General features: G+C 44.1%; 1 pseudogene; it reads right to left on the bottom strand.

Moving 5' to 3' along the window:
* Window positions 1-1,462: 1,462 nt before the first annotated feature.
* Window positions 1,463-7,123, bottom strand: LOC147007334 (uncharacterized; annotated as a pseudogene).
* Window positions 7,124-8,570: the final 1,447 nt, after the last annotated feature.

Genomic DNA, 8,570 nt, shown 5'->3' with positions numbered 1-8,570 from the left:
AAAATGAAGAAGAAGAGTAAAAATGAAGAAGAAGACTAAAAAATGAAGAAGAAGAGTAAAAATGAAGAAGAGAAAAAAAATCAAGAAGTGTAAAAATGAAGAAGAGTAAAAAAATGAAGAAGAAGAGTAAAAATGAAGAAGACTAATAATGAAGAAGAAGAGTAAAAATGAAGAAGAGTAAAAAATGAAGAAGAGTAAAAATGAAGAAGAGTAAAAAATGAAGAAGAGTAACAATGAAGAAGAAGAGTAAAAAATGAAGACGAGGAAAAATGAAGAAGAAGAGTAAAAAATAAAGAAGAGTAAAAAATGTAGAAGAAGAGTAAAAAATGAAGAAGAGTAAAAATGAGGAAGAAGACTAAAAAATGAAGAAGAGTAAAAATGAGGAAGAAGACTAAAAAATGAAGAAGAAGAGTAAAAATAAAGAAGAAGAGTATAAAATGAAGAAGAAGTAAAAGAATGAAGAAGAGTAAAAATGAAGAAGAGTAAAAATGAAGAAAAGTAAAAAATGAAGAAAAGTAAAAAATGAAGAAGAGTAAAAAATGAAGAAGAGTAAAAATGAAGAAGAAGAGTAAAAAATGAAGAGTAAAAATGAAGAAGAGTAAAAAAGAAGAAGAGTAAAAATGAAGAAGAAGACCACACGAGGTGGAGAGGTTTGAGATTGGCTCTGGGTTTCAGCTCACCTGTCCTCCGAGCTGGAGCCCGTTATTAAAGGCCTCAGCCCCCATTTCTTGGGTGTGTGTGTGTGTGTGTGTGTGTGTGTGTGTGTGTGTGTGTGTGTGTGTGTGTGTGTGTGTGTGTGTGTGTGTGTGTGTGTGTCCGTGTCTACTAAGTGGAAAAACTGTTAAGTGATTTTGTGGAACAGTTGTCGTTCTCATGTCATACGTGTTTTGCCTTGTTTAATTGCATACGTGCATGCCTGCATACATGCTTTATCTGTCTATAATTCCAGCAATCTCTGTGTCTGTCTGTCTGTGACCACTGTTTCTCGACAACCGCTGGTCCGATCTAATTGAAACTTGCCAGATATATTGCTGGGGACCTGAGGATGTGCCTTTTCAAGGTTTGATATTAATCGGACAAGTGCTTCCCAAGTTATGGCCATTTATTTACCAACCAATGACAGGAACCGTTGGTGCGTCGCCGTGGTCGATGGGGAAGAGAAACTCAGCCACGTTCGCCATTACGGGTTTTTTCTATTCTCTTCTCTTCGTGTTTTTCCTTGCGAAAAGGCAAAATATGTTGGCGCTAATTGAATAATTGGCCATTAAAAGCCTCCGTATTCTTGCCCTGGACGGACGAGGAAACAAAGAAGAAGCGCCTTTCCTCAGCGATGTTGTTTATGAAGAGGTGCTAACGAGATAAAGGTGTGTACAATGTACATGGAGACGATTTTTATTATTATTTATTTATTGAAGAAAAATTGTTCCAAAAATAATTTATCAAAAAAGTCCACAACTTTTTTTGTTTCCAATTGTCAAAACGCTGTGGCCTTTGTAAGTGTTAAGGAATTCAGCTCCACTCAACATGATTGCCAACGAAATACGTCTCAATTTGGTGGTAAAAACGATTCACAACGACAGGTTTCCTTACTCATTGGTCTGCAGTCTGCATTCAACCCCTTCATTTGTCATCTCATTGACCTCATTTCATCTATCTATAATTCCAGCAATCTCTGTGTGTGTCTGTGTGTGTGTTTGTATGTGTGTGTGTCTGTGTGTGTCTGTGTGTGTGTCTGTGTGTGTGTCTGTGTGTGTGTCTGTGTTTCTGTGACCGCTGTTTCCCGACAAACACTGGTCTGATCTAATTGAAACTTGCCAGATATATTGCTGGGGACCTGAGGATGTGCCTTTTCAATATTTGATATTAATCGGACAAGTGATTCCCAAGTTATGGCCATTTATTTACCAACCAATGACAGGACACGTGCTGCGTAGGCGTGGCCGATGCGCCATTTTGTTACCAATCACAGGACACGTTGCTGCGTGGGCGTGGCTGCGTCGGCCGGTGCACGGCCGGCCGACAATGACGTCACGTGCCGTGCTGGTTACGATGGGGATCGATCGGTGCCTTAGTTACCGTGGGGTAGGAGTGGCAATGGTAAATGGCAGCGAATGTCATGGCAAGCAAAGACAGGGAGGTAAACTTGATTTTAATTAACTCTGTGTATAAGTATCACAGCAGTTGTTACTTCAATACAAGTGATAATTCGTGGAATGATGTGAACATTCCGTACGGGCACGCACTATTTTTGGATAGTGATGACTTACTGTATTCTAATAATTTCTCGATTTCTTATCCGCATTTATAGATAAACACAATGCCCCAATCCAGTCGTCGTTTATGAGAGCGAAGGAATGGCCTGTGTGGTTGTTTGAAAGTTTTTTTTTGCATGTACGGCCACGCACATATGGGCACGCGAGAGCGAAGGAAGGGCCTGTGTGGTTGTTGTTTCTGGCACGCGGTTTGAAAGTTTTTTTATTTTTTTTTGTATGTACGGCCACGCACGTATGGGCACGCACGTACGGCCATGCACGTATGGACACGCACGTACGCCACGCGAGAGCGAAGGAACGGCCTGTGTCGTTGTTTCTGGCAAGCGGTTTTAAAGTATATATATATATTGTTACGGCTGTGGAAATTTGCATTACACCATAAAGGGCCCGGAGGTGAGATATCTTGATAGGTGCATGTGTAGTTCGCCCTAACCCGTTGTCTGGAGGGAATTTATGTGATTCATCCGAGCTGCGACGTTTTGAGTCAGTCGTTTTTCTTTTCCTATCTTTTATTTCAAACGCACAACATTTCAACAACCATGCCATCCCCATCACAGTGCCTCGATGTACCTTTTCAACTCCTCGTCTGCAAGTGCTGTATTCATGGTTTCCTCAGATGGGGTATGTGTGATATCATATAGAACCTTCTTTGATTGTTTTGTTGGAGATGCAAACACATCAGCTTCGTTATGGCTTGCCAGGTATTGTGAAAGAAGAAGTCTCTCTTGATATTCCAGCATGACTTTGTGGCAGTTCATTGCTCTGTCATAGTGTTTCCCTGACAGCACACCCTCGATGGAACCAGATACTATTAAGCCTGCTTCCAACAGTATCAGTATATCAGAGAGCCCTGATCCATTCATCTTCTTTCCAATCATCTTCATGTAGGCACATATCAGGTGGAACGTCCCAATGAGGATGATGTGCTTCTCGTACCTGACCTGGTTGTTCCAAACGAGGGGATAAGCCTTCATACATACCCCCAAGTCAAACGTAGTGATGGTGTACCTGTGCTTGACTTCACTTGTGGCTTCTTCAGCAAAACGTAAACACTCCTGTACTGTTTTATAGTCAGTAATGGGGCGAGCTATGACAGGGTAGTAATCTATGGTGGTGAGTCTCGGGTCTCTGACCAGTCATTGAGATGAATCCTGTCCATCCAGGTACTTGTTGTGACATACAATTTTGTTGTCGTATCATTATCCACAAGAAATGGTGGATTCTGGCTTTGTGTTGGGCATCTTCACCACCGGAGTATGTTCGCTGCTCAATCGTTATCTGAGGACTCCTACGCTGGGTGACATAACAATCTGGAAGACATTCAGATGATTGGATGTTTAGAGAGCGTTGTTTTGTTGTCATATTCCGTGGAATGGATGGTATTTCTACACGGGTACCTCCGTGGTGCTCTGGTCTCCCTTCTATATCCTGCAGAATGATACCATGGGCAGTGTGGATTGATCCCATTCCAGTGAGGTTATTTAGCAGTTGATCAAAGTTGTCAAATTCAGAGTGAAAGACAGAAGGTGCATCTGGAGATCGGATGATTTGAGTTGACAACAAATTTGAAGTTTCATCCACAGCCTGTGCGAGAACTGTTTCTGGTTCCAATGAAAATGAGTAGTTCCCTGAATGTCCCATTCGATTCAGTAAGGTGATCAGTCGCTCACTCCTAAACAGGTGGCGGAGTGTCATGCTTATCAACATGTGCTTTGGGAGTTTCCACTCACCATTGGTACCTGCTCGACAAATGTCTTGTCCTATTGAGTATACCAGTCGATGTGACTTAGATGTACGAGTGGTGGTGGCTTTTCTACCTATGACAAAGCTGAGAAATTTCTCGAGTTGTGATGGTACAATATCCTTCACATCTCCAAGATCTTGAGCAGTTGGTGGCCATTTTAGTTCATTGGACAAAGCAAAACTGTCAAACATCACCTGACGCAGGTATGTTCCAGCTTCTTGTATCATATCTGTCGAAGCGAGCTCGTCTGCTAATCGGACTGCATTGTTCACGTCAATGTCAGAACTATATACTATATAGGACTGCATTTTTGCTGAGGAAGACAGTTTGCAGAAGGCCAATCTGTCCTTGTACTCATTGTGTTTCTCAAGTTTTATTTTGAAGTTTTCTCCACGGAAGTTTGGATTTGCGAACTCTGTGAGTTCCAAGCTGGCTATGTATGCCTTGACAAGTTCAGTTCGTTTCACCATCTTCTTGTCTCGTAGAACATCAGTGCCGATTACCCTATACACATCGTGAAATGCATGATTATGAGCCTCCGTCAGTTGAACTTGCGTATCTTTGTTCTGGACATTGGTACTTCTCCACTTATCTGGCTTCTGTCGGTACTTTGTCCTGCACGACTTGTGAAATTTGGCTTCACATGCAAACAGATCCTGGCATCTAATCAGTGTGAGCAGTTTTTCGTCATTTGTCTTCTCGGCTATCTCTAAAATTGTTTGCTAACCATCAGAAATAAAGCCACTCATGCCCTCGGTAGTCCACGCCCCCTTGCTTTTAACTTTTTTTCCTTCCTTCTGAATTGCAAAAAATACAGTCTGGTGCAAACAACATATGATCTGCTGAACTGCGTCTGCTTGGTCGGGAACATAATGGTTCTCGTGAATCCGAATGTGTTGCCAAACGATTGATGTTCATGGTGAAACGCTGATAACACACCCTGTGATAACCATGATGGTGCTCTTTTATGACATCAGGATTAAGATTACACGTGTCCTTCATCTGGTGAACAGAACCTGCATGTTGGGCGAGTCTCTTATCACGAATCTCTTTCAATTTATCAAATTTTTGGAAACCATCCTCATTTGCAGATAATTGTAGCAATGGTCCATATTGTAATCCTGGGACATGCACAATGCACACTAGCGAACTACAATCTTGGCCACCCTTTGATCGCTTTGGGGGAGGCGCATTCTCGTCACCGAGGTCTGATGAATTAGACATCATTCAGGTGCCTCTTCCTGAAGGTGGTTAGGGGTTTCCCTGCCTTCACGCCTCTTCCTGAAGGTGATTAGGGTTTTCCCAAAGATCAGAGTCACAGGGCCAGACTTTATGGCGGAGCAAAGATGTTCAGGGAGCCGAGGCCTAAAACTATATGTGCACTGAGGGCAAACAAGGAGGCCTATGTGCGAGGGATTTGTGAAGGGGTAGAGCATCATCTGTGGACGAGTGATTAACATCCTGCTTACAGAGGAATTCGTGCATTGCGTTCCTTCAAGCCCATCTATCGGTGTGCTGCTGTTAGAACAGAGGATGGTGGACTCTTGACAGAGGAGTACGAAGTGAAGGCCTGCTGGGATGGTTACTTTGAGCGGCCATACCAGGCTGACCCACCGGCTGTTGAGTTGGATGTCAGAGGTATAATTCTCCCCATTGTTAACCCTCCAATCAACTGTGAACTGCCTTCGTTTGTGGAAACACAGGCTGTGGTGAACCAGTTGAAAGGGAGTGTAAAGCCCCAGGGATCTGTGCAATCCATGCTGACCTTATCAAGGCTGGTGGAAATGCTGCACTCATGTAGTTGCATGCAGTTCTGTGCTCTGCCTGGAACACAGGCATTATCCCAAATGACTGGGAAGAGGGGCCTTGTTTTTCCTTTCTGGAAAGGGAAGGGTGATCGCCAAGACTGCAACAACTAGCTGAGGGTGACACTGCTCTCAGTGCCAGGCAAGGTCTTTGCAAGGATAAATCTTCACAGGGTTCGCTACCAACTGTTCGAGCACCAGCGCTTGGAGTAGTCAGGCTTTACACTAAAGAAATCAATGGTTGACCGTATCCTTGCTCTCCGGATCCTCAGTGAACGCAGACAGGAGTTTCAGCAAGGACTGCTCGCAGTCGATGTTGATCTCTGCAAAGCATTTGATTCAGTGAATCAGGATGCCCTCTGGAGGATTTTCGGTCTTCGCAAGGTGCCACCAAAACTGATCAATCTGATGTCTGAACTATACTCTGGTACAAAGAGGGCTGTGATGTGTTTTGGTTCTCACCGACTTATTTCCAGTTATTGCTGGAGTTTGTAAGAGGTGTGTGATGGCCCCCACACTCTTCAACACTTGCATCGACTGGATTTTGGGGAAGATGTCAGAGAGATCAATCTGCGGTGTATCTCTTGGGAATGTCGAGATCTCTGAACTTGACTTCACTGCTGATGCAGTCATTCTTGTGGAAACACTGGATGTTCTTGTAGGGATGGAAGCATGATGCACTAAATGAGGAATTGCAGCTGCTGAGACGACGCGTTTCCTGGGTCAATACAAAGATCCAGGCTTTCATTGACATATTAGATGCTGCCATCTTGTCTGTACCTGTTTGTGGTGAGGATGTTGAGGTAGTGGAGAGATTCGCTATCCTTGGCACTGATATTCATGTCTCCGCAGATTGTGAGCCGGAGGTCAATAGACATTTGGGTCGGGCCTGGGGAGTCATGGATTCACTGGATCATTGGTTGTGGTGCTGTCGTTACTTATGCAGAACAAAAGTCCGAGTCTTCATGTCCTTGGTTTTTCCAGTCTTGCTCTACGGATGTGAGACTTGGACTCTGACAAAGGATCGTAGATGAAGACTTCACTTCTACAGTACCAGGTCCCTTCCGAGAATCCTTGATGATTGCTGGTCTGACTTTTTGTTCAACGAGTGGTTGCTGAGAGAGACTGAAATGAGATTTGTTGGGCCAGAAAAAGGAGATGGGGATGGGCCAGACATCTGTGGGATGGTCAGACGGAGACACCTGGAGTACTGATGGAAAGTGGATGCAGTGACGCATTGCTCCGCTGCACGATCCCATATCTAACCGAACCCAATTGGTGCCGTTTTCAAGGTGAAACGTGACCATTTGTTTCAGGAGTGGAAGGCACCCATTTAACAGGGAAAAGACATCCTTTTTATGGAAAAAAGCTCATGTCGTCGTGATAAACAGTTACTTGAACCAGAAATAACCACATCTGATGACACCTTTCCAGACGCCACCAACAACGTCAACCAACTCATTGCGGCCATGCAGGGCCTTAGGGTGACACCAACACATACGCCTTCATCATGCCCGGTTTTTATTCCACGGAATTTTATACATGCACTCACGTATTCATACGGCGTGATGCTCTCCGGAAACTCTTGCAGCAACCACGTGACGGACCTTACAAAGTTCTACAATGCTTGAAGGAATCATTCATGCTTGATATTAATGGTGGTGGTGAGACGGTTTCCCTACATCGCTTGAAGCCAGCTTTTCTTGACGTAGCAGCTCTTGACGTTTACAGCTCACATTACCCATAATTAATTGTAACCTGAAAAAGAAAATCATACGTCCGCCATTTTGGTGAGCCGAACATGTCTTCGGAAGTGTCATATTCACAATCACCATGCCCTCCCTACAAGTTTTCTGTTCAGTGTAGAACAACCGAAGTGACGGTGAAAAGGATCATCAAATATCGGAAGGTTGGATTCTGTGGCATGGGCCTTGTGAAGGCGACGGTACGTACAGGCCTCAGGCTTTAGACCTTCGACTTCACGCCTCTGGTATCATCCTATGGGTCAGTGCAATCTGAATTATCCGAGCTATGCAACCACAATATATTAAATGCGCATACAAGCAGTCGGCATTTTTTGCTTCATGGACATATTTTTTGGGGAGTGATTGAGGCAGCGGTCTGTTGCCTATACACCGCCCAAATTAAGGTATGTGTCAGAAGAACATATTGAATGCTTGAAACGGAACAAGATCGCCCATAGATGGGGTGGGTACTTGGTAGTAGCAATAATATAGGGACCTTTGTATTCCATATAACCCAGGGAAAACAGAAAGGAAGAATCCTGGAGAGATAGAAACGAAGAACCCTGGAGAGATAGAAAGGAAGAAACCAGTGGAGACAGAAAGGAAGAACCCTGGAGGGATAGAAAGGAAGAAACCAGAGGAGACAGAAAGGAAGAACCCTGCGGAGACAGAAAGGAAGAACCCTGGAGAGATAGAAAGGAAGAAACCAGGGGAAACAGAAAGGAAGAACCCTGCGGAGACAGAAAGGAAGAACCCTGGAGGGATAGAAAGGAAGAAACCAGGGGAGACAGAAAGGAAGAACCCTGCGGAGACAGAAAGGAAGAACCCTGGAGAGATAGAAAGGAAGAAACCAGGGGAGACAGAAAGGAAGAACCCTGGAGAGACAGAAATTAAGAACCCTGGGGAGACAGAAAGGAAGAACCCTGGAGAGATAGAAAGGATAAAACCAGGGGAGACAGAAAGGAAGAACCCTGGATAGAAAGAAAGGAAGAACCCTGGATGG

This window comes from Eptatretus burgeri, unplaced genomic scaffold (assembly GCF_056783735.1).
Source record: "Eptatretus burgeri isolate ZD-2024b unplaced genomic scaffold, Ebu_testis_v1 Ebu_testis_scaffold_300, whole genome shotgun sequence".
Taxonomy (NCBI): domain Eukaryota; kingdom Metazoa; phylum Chordata; class Myxini; order Myxiniformes; family Myxinidae; genus Eptatretus; species Eptatretus burgeri.
The sequence above is the reverse complement of the archived record's forward strand: the minus strand, read 5'-3'. Positions and strand labels throughout refer to the sequence as shown.